Raw genomic sequence first — 13,445 nt, 5'->3', positions numbered from 1 at the left:
GGGGGGAAGGGGCCGGGGATGCCAGAGGCTTGTAGGATATACCCTTTGGTTGGTTGATGATACATGGAGGGGATTGTAACCATGGCAATGATATATGATAGGATGAATGTAAAACGGTTCTCCCATGTAAACGATCACATAATTCACAATAAAACATTAAAAAAAAAAAAGTACATACTCAGTAATTTGCTGCTTTTTGAGGAAGCTTGCCTCACCATTGAATAATTCTACCAGAAAAGTCTTCTGTGCCTTGTTAAACTGAATTCTGTACCCCTGTGGTTTTATCTAAGGAGCTCTGATGGTTCTGTAGTATAAGTACTGGACTGCTAACCACAAAGTCAGCAGTTCAAACCCACCAGCTGCTATGAGGGAGAAAGATGAGGCTCTCTCCTCCCATAAGGAATGGCAGCCTTAGAAACCCTATTACAGGTCACTGTTGTTATTAAGTGATGTTGAGTTGGTTTCAACTCATAGTGACCCTGTATAGCATTTCTGAGGAGTGGCTGGTGAGCTTGAACCACTGACCTTGTGGTTCAAACTGACCTTGAAGTCTAGTGCATTAACCCACAGGAGTCACACCAGGACTCCAAGTGTGATTTAGGAGATATACAATGAAACAGTGTGTGAGCGCAGCCATGAAACTTTAAGACTGCCTCTATTCATCCCAAAGTGAAGGTGACCTTTGGTTCCAACTGACCTTGCGGTCTAGTGCATTAGTCATTCAACTTATAGCAGTGTTAAAGGTTTACAATAAGGACTCTTAATTGTGACTCTAAGTCTAGTTTGGAGTCCAGGTGTGGCACTGTGGGTTAATGCATCAGACTGCAAAGTTGTTTGAATCACAAGGTCGTCAGTTCAAGCTCACCAATCGCTCCTTGGAAACCCTGTACAGGGTATGGGTCGGAATCGATTCAACGACACTTAACAACAAAACAACAAAGTCTAGTTTGAGTGCCTTTCTCTTAGGAATCTTAAATGTAGCATAGACCTTTCTCTTCCTAGTCAGTCTCCTCAATGGTCTTATATTCCCTTTGTTGTTGTCGATGATGTTAAGTGCTGTTGAGTCAGTTCCGACTCATTGCGACCCTGTGTAGGGTTTCCAAGGAGCAGTTGGTAAGTTTGAATCACCAACCTTGTGGTTCAAACCAACCTTAAGGTTCAGTGCTTTATCCCACAGCACCAGAGGTTAGGTCCGCTTTCCTTACTTCCAAACCCAAGCTCTGTCAGACTTTGATAATCTAAATTTCAGTTTCTACTCCCTGTACCCTTGTTAGTTTACTAAGTCACAAAGGTTTTTGAAACAAAATCAAACATTTTCAAGTTTATGAGGCTGAAGTTTCTCTGCTATAGATCTCTGCAGTAAAAGGGATCGAGTTTGAAAACTTGCTTTGAGCTATATTGAACAATTGTATTTGTAGTGATTTTACAACCATCTGGACATTTATTTTGAAGTTGTCATTTGATGCCTTAGGTTGGCCACTTACATTTTCTCTATTGATTTTTTCTTTAAGTTCTGTGTCTCAGTTCAGCCTCACTCTTTGAAATAGAACAAACTGGCTTTGTTTTTGGGGATGGCGCTATAGGGTAAGTACTGGACTGATAGCCATAGGGTCAGTGGTTCAAACCCACCAGCTGCTCCTCAGTAACCCTATAACTGGGCCGCTATGAGTTGGAACCAACTTGACAGCACTTAACAATACCCCATTATAGGTGTTTAACAGATACAGCCAAACATGCCTCCCCAACAACCCGAGGAGGCAGTGCCTGTGTAGGGTGTCTACAGAGTCAAGGAAACCCCTCTTCTTCCCCCCAGCTCCAAACATGGCCACGGGAGCATTTCGATTCCTCTCAGTGATAGAATGGTTACCTTCCACGAGGGAAGCCTAGCCTTGATTCCCTGCCAATGCAGTTCAAGCACAGCCACCACTCACTGTCAGTGAAGGTTTGTGTGTTGCTAAGGAGCTCTGGTAGCGTAGTGGTTACGAATCGGGCTGTGAACCTTAAGGTCAGCGGTTCGAAACTACCAGCCACTCTGCGGGAGAAAGATGAGGCTTTCTACTGCCGTAAAGATTTACACCCTCGGAAACCCTGTACAGGGTCGCTATGGGTCGGAACCGACTCGACGGCACTTAACAACAACAATAACAACATGATGTTGAACAGGTTTCAGCCTTGTTTCCAAACTAAGGTGGATTAGGAAGAAAGGTCTGGTGATCAACTTCTAAATATCAGCCAATGAAAACTCTGTGAACCACACCAGTCCAGTCCTGTTGTACATGGGGTATCCATGATTTGCAACCAACTCAGCAGCTGCTAAAAACAATAAGGCAATGTGAGGAGGCAGAGCATGCATGTCTCCCAACAGCCTGTAAATACTTCTGAAGTTTAGGCTTTGCCTCAGTTAATATGATGGAAACTCATCAAAGTGTGGCCAGAAGCAAGGCAAGCCCAGATCAATCCAAAGCCTGAAGAAGAGAGATCTGAATGGGACATTATTTTAACCATTTACCTTGTGCCTGGAAAAGTTTCTACAGAAATGTTTACAACTTTGGTGTCTTTTCCACAGCAAACAAGACGAAAAAAGAAAAAAAAAAATCAGATCTTTGTTGGCATATGGAAAAGTTTAATCCATATACTGATAACTATCCAACTGCCCTCATGATAGTCCCAATGGATGGCTGGTGTGCTCAAATTTAACATCATCAACACTAAGATTCTTCTACCAAGTCTTCTCAATTTCAGTAAATGCGACACCAACCTTCAGGCTACAGAGGACTAAAATTCTGGAATTATCTCTGAAACATTTCCTTCTGTTACATTCCATATTGGATACAACTGAAGGTCTCATTAGGTCTACATTCAAATCATATCCAAATTCTGATCACTTCCCATTACTTCTGTTACCACAATAATTTTCCCAACCAACCGCCAGACTTCTATTTTTTTTGTCTCCGTAAAGATTTACAGCCTTGGAAACCCTGTATAGGGTCGCTATGGGTTGGAACCGACTCGACGGCACTTAACAACAACAACAACAAAACCCATTCACAGCACAGGAGATTCAGTGATCCTTTCAAAGCTGCCATGCACTTCTGCTTAACACCTATTTGTGGGACCTAAAACCCTTACATGACCTATTCCCTTTTCTCCCTGAACTTACCTCCAACTACTCTCTTATTCCCTCCCTTAGCTTCCTCACACTATTTGAACATGCCAGGTGTGGTGGTGTAGGATAAACACTGAATTGCTAACCACATACCTGGTAGTTCAAACCCACAATTCATTCCTTGGAAACGCTGTACATCGTCACTGTGAATTGATATCTATTCAACAATAACAACACTCTTGCCTCAAGAAGCTCTAGTGGCAGAGTGGGCCAAATGTTGGGCTGTTAACCGTGAGAAGTCAGTAGTTCGAACCCACCAACTGTTCCATGGATGAAATATGGGGCAGTCCACTTCCATAAAGATTTACAGTCTCAGAAACCCTAGATCCAATGCCCTACAGGATCTCTAAGAGTTGGAATCAACTTGATGGCAGTGGGTTTTTGGACTTCGGCCTCAAAACATTTTCATCTTTTTCTTTCTGTTTCTTTTGGATTTTCTTGGAATGTTCCTCCTGAAATCTGAATAACTTGCTTCCCAATCTCCTGATTCAAATGTCACTTTCTCCTTGAGGTCTTCTAGAATCCTAAATTGTACCTCCCCAATACTTACCATTCTCTCTCATCATAGGACATATCACCATCTGACATACTGTAATACTTGGCTATATCTGAGTAACAAACCACCACAAAACTTAGTGACTTAAAACCAAAGTCATTTATTTTTCCTGGTAGCACATCTGTGAGTTGGCTGAGGTTAGGTAATCCAGGCTTGACTTGACAGCTCTGCTTCAAACTACAAGTCTGACTGGTCTTTTTTTATTAGAGGACCCATGCAAAAGGGGTAGCTACTACCCAGGGAAAGCTCTTATGATGATGTAAGATGTTCAACCGGCAGGTATATTTCAAGCCATTTGTATCCTATATGATAAATCCCATTGACCAAGTCAAGTGACATGACTGAGCTCAAAGTCAAGAATGGCAGTTCCCACTCTGCCTATTGGGACGAAATGCAAAGACACTTGGCTTTGAGTGTAGATTTAGTCAGAGGTGACAAATTAGAACCAATAATTTAGTCAACAGCATAAATTTATCTGAAATCTATCTTTATTTATCTTTCTGTATAGTCTTTCTTTCTTCTATTGTTATGTATCCTATCTTCTCTACTAGAATATAAACTCAATGAGGGCATGAGTTTTTGTATATTTTGTTCCTTGTTTAGTCCTATTACCTGTGGAACTGTAGAATTAGCACTGGACTGCAATCCACAAGGTTGGTAGTTCAAACCCACCAGCTGCTCCTCGGAAACCCTATATAGACTTGCTCGGAGTCAGAACTAACTCTACAGTATTTAACAACAACAATAACACCTAAAACAGGAGTTGGCAAAGTATTTCTGTAAGGGACCCGATCGTATACAGTTTCAGCTTTGCTGTCCATATAGTCTCTGTCATAACTACTTAACTTTGTCTATGTAGCAGGAAAGCATCTACAGACAACGTGTACATTAGTAAGTATAGTTGTGTTCCAATAAAACTTTATTTTTAAAAAGCAGATGATGAGCCAGATTTGGTCCACACCCAATAGTTTGCTGGCCCCTGGTCTAGAACAGTGTCTGGAACATAATAGCAATTCAATAAATGTTTGTTGAATGAATAAATGAATGGATCTGAGTCAGCTCACCTCAAGATTTTAAAGACATTTTCAGCCTCTTTAGTAATAATCCCCACAACTGTGAGAACGATGCAGGACTGAGCAGTGTTTAGTTCTGTAAGGTGGCTATGAACTAACTGGCTCCTAACAGACACTGGTAATGATCGCGTGTCTATTGTCAAAATGTTGTGATATTGCCCCTCTCTTATCTTGAGATGAAATGTTTGTATTAGCCAGATAGGATCCCTTCCATGGTTCACCCTGTCATGTTTCAAACATCACCTCATCAGAGTGACTTTACATGACAACCATTCCTAATATAACATCCCCCACTCTCTACTGTTATTTTGTAATAACATTTACCTTAACACTGATGTTATATACATGTTAAGTTATAACCTTACTTAACATTGATGTATATACATCTTTCTTTGTTCCTTTTGTCTCTTCTACAAAGCTATCAGCTCCAAATAGCTGGAAGCTTTATTTTGTGCAGTGCTCATTTCTCAACATTTTGAACAGTGCTTGGTGCCGAGCCAATTTTCAATAAATATTGATGAATGAATTATGAAAAACAATTATAAAAGATATGAAGTTGTGTTAGAGGAGCACACAGAAGGGAGAGGCTCATCCTGTAAGATATGATGGTGTTCCATAACACACATTTATTCAGGGCAGAGCCCTTTTTCACACAACATCAGTCACTTCAGCACTTATGTGTGTATGTGTGTGTGTTTATCTGTTCATAAGACACTGTCTTTTCCATGCAAAAGCATCTCTACATTTTCCTTGATACTACATGCGACATTTTGATTATTTCTGAAGCTATTTTCTGGGCCTATAACATATCTGTACTTCTTGTCTGCAGATGCTTTGAAAGTGGTGGAGTTGAGCTAAAAATATTCAGAAGCAGCTAAGCAGTCAGCATTGCTTCAGCCTTGTGCACTGACTGCTTTTATGTCTTATCCTTGCATATGGTATCAAAACAAAAATCTTTAACATGGGAAGACAGTCTAGCCCCAAAGAAATCTAATTATTGTCACACATAATGAACAAGGGAACTTTTAAAAAACATCCAAACAATGCTCTCTAACTTGTCTCTCCAGGCACCTACCTTGTTTCTGCAATGAGAATGTTATAATGAGATTCATCCCAAGTAGCTTAACTTTTATACAGTTTGGAAATGTAATAGTATTTAAGAACCTTGCATATCTGTATAATGTTTGTCTTGTCAGAAGACTTTTAAGTCAAATATACTTTCCTTATAAGTCAAAACAGGCATGACTACTCACATTTGACCTGGACTTTGAGCCCATCAGCCACTCTGTGGGAGAAAGATGAGGTTTTCTGCTCCCACAGACATGTGCAGCTTCAGCCATCCTATACAGGGTGGCTGTGAGTCAGAACTGACTCGATAGCACTTAACAATAACACATCCCATTTGACATAGAAAGAATTAGGCACAGAGAAGTTACATGTCATCCGTAACTTCTATGTAGTACAAACACCTACAGACAACATGCAAATTAATGAAACTTTATATATAAAAAAAGGTGGTGAGCCCAATTTGGCCCACACTCAATAGTTTGCTGATCCCTGGCCTAGAACAATGTCTGGAACATAGTAGCAATTGAATAAAAATTTGTTGAATGAATAAATGAATGGATAGCTGGATCTGAGTCAGATGAACTAGTGATTGAGTCAATATAAAATCTGTAGCTTCTGTGTTGTATTGATTTAAAGAGTTGAAAGTTAAGGCAATCTCTTCTTATACCTATTATAAACTCCCTATTTTTATAAGGTTGACATACCAATAAAGTTAAAAGGTAAATTTAATAAAGGAATAAAGATGTCTTAGGCAGAGTTTTGTTGTTGTTGGTAGTTACTGTCATGTTGGAGTCCTAGTGTGGCACTGTTGGATAAGCACTGGACTGCTAAGCATAAGGTTAGCAGTTCAAATCCACCAGCCACTCCTCAGATACCCTTTATAGGATCTCTATAAGTTGACAAGGTGTACGGCAAGGTTGTATTCTTTCACCATACTTATTAAACCTGTATGCCGAGCAAATAATCTGAGAAGCTGGGTTATATGAAGAAAAACGTGACATCAGGATTGGAGGAAGACTCATTAACAACCTGAGATATGCAGATGATACCAGTTTGCTTACTGAAAGTGAAGAGGACTTAAAACATTTACTGATGAAAATCAAAGCGCACAGCCTTTGGTATGGATTGCATCTCAGTGTAAAGAAAACAAAAATTTTCATCATTGGATCAATAAACAACATTCTTATCAATGGAGAAAAGATTGAAGTTGTCAAGGACTTCATTCTTCTTGGATCAACTATCAACACTCACGGAAGCAGCAGTCAAGAAATCAATTGACGTATTGCATTAGGCAAATCTGCTGCACGAGACCTTTTTTTAAAGTGTTGAAGAGCAAAGACGTCAGCTTGAGGACTAAGGTGCACCTGATCCAAGCCATGGTATTTTCAATAATCCCATATGCATGTGAAAGCTGGACAGTGAATAAGGAAGACCGCAGAAGAATTGATGCTTTTGAGTTATGGTGTTGGAGGAGAATATTGAAAGTGCCATGGGATGCCAAAAGAACCAATAGATCCGTTTTGGAAGGAGTGCAGCCAGAGTGATTCTTGGAGGCCAAGATGGCCAAATTTCATCTCTCATACTTCAGACATATTGTCAGGAGGGAACAGTCACTGGAGACCCCCAGCAAGATGTCCAAGAGGCAGCATCGATGGACTCAACCATGGCAACAGTACTGTGGTTGGCCCAGGATTAGGCAGTGTTTCATTCTGCTGTGCATAAGGTCACTATGAGCTGGTACTTACTCGATGGTACCTAACAATAACAACATAAGTTGACACTGACTCGAAGGCACCTAGCAACAACTATAATAACTGTCCAGTCGGTTCCTGACTCATGGAGACCCCATGCACAAGGAAATGAAATGTTTCCTAGTCGTTGATGGGGTACAGATGGAACTGTTGTGATTCATGGGGCTTTCATTTGATTTTTAGAAGTAGATTGCTAGGTCTTTCTTCCTAATCTGTATTAGTCTGTAAACTCTTCTGACACCTGTTTAGCATCTGTCATAGATTAAATTATGCTTCCCCCCACAACCAATATATGTGCCAACAGAGGAAATTGTTTGAATAGAACAAGGGAATATTGAGTGGTTTTAAATCAGGAATGGTGTGTGTCAGGGTTCATCTGTTCACCATATGTAGTCAATCTGTATGATGAGCAAATAATCTGAGAAGCTGGATTATATGAAGAACATGGCATCAGGATTGGAGGAAGACTCATTTTGCAGATGACACAACCTTGCTTGCTAGAAGTGAAGAGGGCTTAAAATACTGATGAAGATCAAAGACAGGAACACCATGCTTGGTAAAGTGAAGGGTCCTTGGAAAAGAGGAAGACCCCAACATGATGGATCAACACAGTGGCATTAACAAATGGGCTCAAATATAACAATAATTATGAAGATGACTCTGGACTGGACCGTGTTTTGTTCTGTGAGTCAGACAGACTTAATTGTACCTAACAACAAGCCTTCCAAACTGTGAGGGAATAAATTTATGTTTGCTGAAGACTGTGGTAGTTCTATTATAGCAGCATTAGATAACTAAGTCAGTATCATAGCAACACACAAGACTACATTGACAATGATTCCTAGACAATGATTAGTCACAAGGTGCTGGCTTTACATTAGGCTCATTGTCTGGGAATCAAAACCAGGTCTTCTAAATGGAAGAGAAGAATTCTACCAGTGAGCCATCACTGACCCTTGGAGCTGTAAAGCTGGAGTAAGCTACATAATATGCTCTTTCCACCTCCTCATCACCACACTTAACGAGAATAAAACCAAAGAATTTTTAATGGAATAGGGTAAGTACAAAATAGTGTAATTAAATATGAAGGTAGTGTGTATAAAAACAAGGGGCTCTGCCCAATGTTAGACAAAGTATGAAAACATGTGTATTAATATTCTAGAGTTTTCTTTCTCAATCCTGTCTTTTTCAGGGTCTCCCACACAAGGGCTTAGCACTGTTCAATACTCCAGCCAATCCTGATACCTCTGCTGTTTCTGATGATAGAATCTGTGATGTGCTGTCATGAACCAGATATCTGATATGAGCTATGGGAAATCATATGTCTACCAAATCTTTGCCTTCTCTACATACTGAGGTAGTCAGCCCAGTTCATATGACTGGGTTTCTGTTTGGAGTCCTGACCTGAATACCAGACTATTTATCTGGGTCCTGGAAACCCTGTCTAATCCTTACTAACTCATACTCTGAGGGAGTGGCTGGGTTTAGCTTTCTCTAGGCATAGGTACCGGTTGGGAGTATAAATGAATCGATTATTGGTAAAACCTCTACAACTGCCTGTCTAACTTTAAAACTGACCTGTTGTGTTCACTACTGAAACCTCCTGGAACCTAGTAGACAGTCAATGGATAAATGACTGACCAAAGAAACACACTCCCTGGATGCCTATGTGTTCTCAATGGAGAGAGTTAATTTACATAGGATATCTCTTTCCAACTAAATTATGTCATCCTTTTAGACTATGAGTCTTGGGCTTTTCAGCTACACTCATGAGGCCCATTTCTAGCTAACTCTGTATTCTCACGTCCAAACTCATGGATAAGCATGTGCCTTGCAATGTTTCCAATTAACTGACTCCTCTATCCAATCTGGTGGCTCCTGCCCCTTACCACTATGAGTTTCTAGTGAGTAGAAAGCCTACCCTCTTTCAGTTTGTGGGCCCTTGAGAGCCAGTTTAGAAGCTGACAAATGTGCCTTTACCAAATGGATTTTTTAAAAATGCTTTTTGAGGAAAAGGAAGGAAAAAATCTCTGGCTCATGCTCAGCATTTTGAAGGCAGAATTAGATGTGGCAGTAGGAAAAATTCAATTCCACTTAACAGATTTATTCATTTTTAAAGTACTTTTATATTCTGGGGCCATGGAGGTGAAAAAGAGGAATTAGTCATGGACTCTGATCTTTAGGGATTCGTAATCTGGGGACTGAGGTAGGCCCAGTAATACTTGAGGTAGATGCAGAAATTTCAGCATCAGACAGATTTGGCAAGTGTTGTAGCAGGGCAAGAACATGACCTTGTGGGGCTCAGTTGTTGTTAAGTGTCATTGAGTCAGTTCCGACTCATAATGATCTTATATAAGGTTTACAAGGAGCTGCTGGTGGGTTTGAAGAGCCAACCTTTTGGTTAGAAGTCCAGTGTTTTCTACAGAGATAGACCAGGACTCCTGTGAGGCTCAGTAGTGAGTGTTTATTGCTGGGAGATGGAGGAAGGAAAAAGTCTTAGTGCCTTCTCATTTCCTTTATGGTCTTTCTCTTTTAAACTAAATTATATTTAATTTTTGATTAATGTATGCATTCCCATTGCTCAAAAACCAAAATGATTTCTGTAGATACAATTAAGAAGTGTTGCTCTCATCCTATCTCCGCACCCCTGCCCAAACCACACCCCCATTTGTAAGGTAGTGATTTCTTGCATGTTCTACCAAGGTTACTTTATGTAAACAAGCATATGAGAATACACATTTTATTCTGTCCCATTGCTTATACAGCAGTTACCAATCTATAGACAAGAGTTCTTTGTCTTGCTCTTTTTTTTTTTTTTTAATTCACAATGTATCCAGAGATGATTCTGTATCAATAAGCAGAGCTTCTTCATTCTTTTTTTTCCACAACTGCATAGAAAGCCTTGCAATAGTCTATTTAATTAATCCCCTATAGATTGGCATTTGGGGTACCTCTACCTGTTTGCTATTAAAAAACACTGTTGCACAATATACATACATCATGTCGTATGTGTTCAGGTGTATCTGTAGGACAAATACCCAGAAGTGAGACTTCTGAGATATCTGCTCTCTCCTCTTTTTCTTTTTAAATCATAACTATTCCCAGTCTCAGTGATATTTATTCTTTCACAGAGACTCTCAAAGGCCAAAGGAATGAATCTCTTATGGTCAAATTCCCATCCAGTTATGAGATAATGTGTGGAATATTAAGGCACTTCCCCAATCTTAAGATTTGTAGGAAACCACTTGCTCCTTCCTCACCTACTTAAAGGAGTGATTATTATTAACGGCCCCCTAAGTGACGTGCTCAGTGTCCTGATGTGGTGCTGTGGGTTAATGCACCAGACTGCAAGGCCATTTGAACTGCAAGGTCAGCAGTTCAAGCTCACCAGATGCTCCTCAGAAACCGTATACTGGGTTACTATGGGTCGGAACTGACTCAACGGCACTTGACAACAACAACAAGTGGCTTGCTCAGCCCTTGTTTATATGTTTATTGCTGTTGCTGTTAAGTGCTGTGGAGTCAGTTCTGATTCATGTTGTTATTAAGTGCTCTCGAGTAGGTTCTGACTCATAGCGACCCTACATAGGGTTTGCAAGGAGCAGCTAGTGGGTTTGAACTGCCGACCTTGTGGTCTGCACTCCAGTGTTGATCCTACAGTGCTGTTAAGTGCTATGGAGTTAGTTCTGACTCATAGTGACCCTGTATAGGGTTTCTGAGGAGAAAGACTTCTCTTTCTCCTGGGGAGTGCTTGTGGGCTCAAACTGTCGACCTTGGGATTCAAAGTCTGGTACTTATAGTACAGAGCCAACAAATATTTATAGAGCACTTATTAGACTTCAAGCTCTGATAGAGTCTGGCACTAGAGATAACTGATACTTGATCTCACCTCTAGAGCTCAGAATCTACAAACTATAAATAGTTAAGTACATACTTACTATGGCAGATATTGCACTAAGCACGCACATAGGTTGAAACCCCTACCTTGTCTTTTTTGTTTTGGCAACCTATTGGGATCTTTCATTGCCACTTGCCATATGTTCTTTATATAGCACAGAAATTGATGCTCGAAAACTTAAATTTTGGTTTAATTTATATTGGTTGTCAACTTGTAGCTTTTCTGAATATCAAAATCTTATCTGAAATGTATGTAAGAATCAAATGATATGACAGTGTGAAAGTGCTTTATAAATTATTGTTTTACATCTGTTCCTTGCTAAGAAACAGCACTGTGAGAACAATCAAATTTTGTGGGCATAATCTTGACAGTGATTACAGTAATTGTCTTCCCTGGCCTTCCAAGTCCTTTCCTTTTCCAGGTAGATTTGTCAGGGTCACATGCAGTCAAAGGCAGCTGTTAAAGTTTTTGCACAACATCTGTCAATGCAGTGTCTCTGATTCACCAGCTGGTGGGCTTGAAGTGCCACTTACAGAGACCCATTAACATTTGTTAACCTGTCCTTGTTGCTGTCAGTGTTGACTTTATCATCGTCAAGCCCTGAGCTGATGATCTTGCTCTCACCAAGGTTGTTGTTCTTAGGTGCCAGCAAGTAGGCTCCGGCTCACAGTGACCTTATGCACAACAGAACAAAACATTGGCTGGTTCTGTGCCAACCTCACAATTGTTTCCATGCTTGAGCCTGTTGCTGCTGCCACTGTGCCAAGCCATCATGTTGGGTGTCTTCCGCTCTTTCGCCGACCCTCCACTTTATTAAGCATTATGCCTTTCTTCAGGAAATGTGCCCTCCTGATAGTATGTCTGAAATATGAGAGACGAAGTATGGCCATCTTGGCTTCCAAGCAGCATTCTAGCTGTACTTCTTCCAACACAGATTTGTCTGTTCTTCTGATGACCCATGGTACTATTAATATTCTACTCTAACACCATAACTCAACTTACGTCACCAAGGTTGGGAGGGACTTTTTGAGACAAGATCCCTAAAAGCAGCACCAAAAGGTATCAGAATTATACCCGAAGTATTCTTCCATACAGTCAGTATGTCAGTGTGAGCATATAGTCAGGATCAGGCGTCAATATCAACCAAGATGTGGTCAGGAGAAGAAGGACCCTACCAGGTGGTCCAACAGAAGAAATTTAATATGGAACATTTATTTCAAAGGTTCTGGAAAAGCTAAAGAGTCAAATTGGTGTAATGAGAGATTAGCAACATCAACAACCTGCTACAACCCCTAAGGCAAGAAGAAAAGGGGGAGGAAGTGGTATTACTAGACACCAAGAGATATATGGTTGTTGGGAGCTTGGATAATAGAGGAGACTCATTCCTAGCGAAGATGTGTCTGCACCCAAGAGACTGAAAGGATGGAGAAATTCCTGCCTTTTTCCTTCCTTTTGTCCTCCAGTCTCCCACTGATGTTTCCTATTAGCTGAATCTAGTGAGAAGCCCACCACTTGTCAGTCAGTCTGTTGTTCTATAGTGGCTTGTGAGTTGTTGTGATTCTGGAAGCTATGCCATGGGTATTTTAGTACCAGCAGGGCTATCCACGGTGGACAGATTTCAGATGAGCTTCTGGATGAAGACAGACTAGGAAGAAGGAATGACAAACTACTTCTGAATATTTAGACACTGAAAACCGTTTTGAATAGCAGAGAAACACACTGTCAGATATAATGCCAGAAAATGAGCCCCTCAGGTTGGAAGGCACTCAAAATGCGACTGGGGAAGAGCTGCCTCCTCAAAGTACAGTTGACCGTGATGACGCGAATGGAGTAAAGCCTGTGGGAGAAAAGCCCACGGAACCTTCATTTGCTGATGGGGCACAACACAAAATGAAGAGAAACTGCTGTAAACATCCATTAATAATCAGAACAT

The sequence above is a fragment of the Chrysochloris asiatica genome, unplaced genomic scaffold (assembly GCF_000296735.1).
Source record: "Chrysochloris asiatica unplaced genomic scaffold, ChrAsi1.0 scaffold00086, whole genome shotgun sequence".
Classification (NCBI taxonomy): domain Eukaryota; kingdom Metazoa; phylum Chordata; class Mammalia; order Afrosoricida; family Chrysochloridae; genus Chrysochloris; species Chrysochloris asiatica.
The sequence above is the reverse complement of the archived record's forward strand: the minus strand, read 5'-3'. Positions refer to the sequence as shown.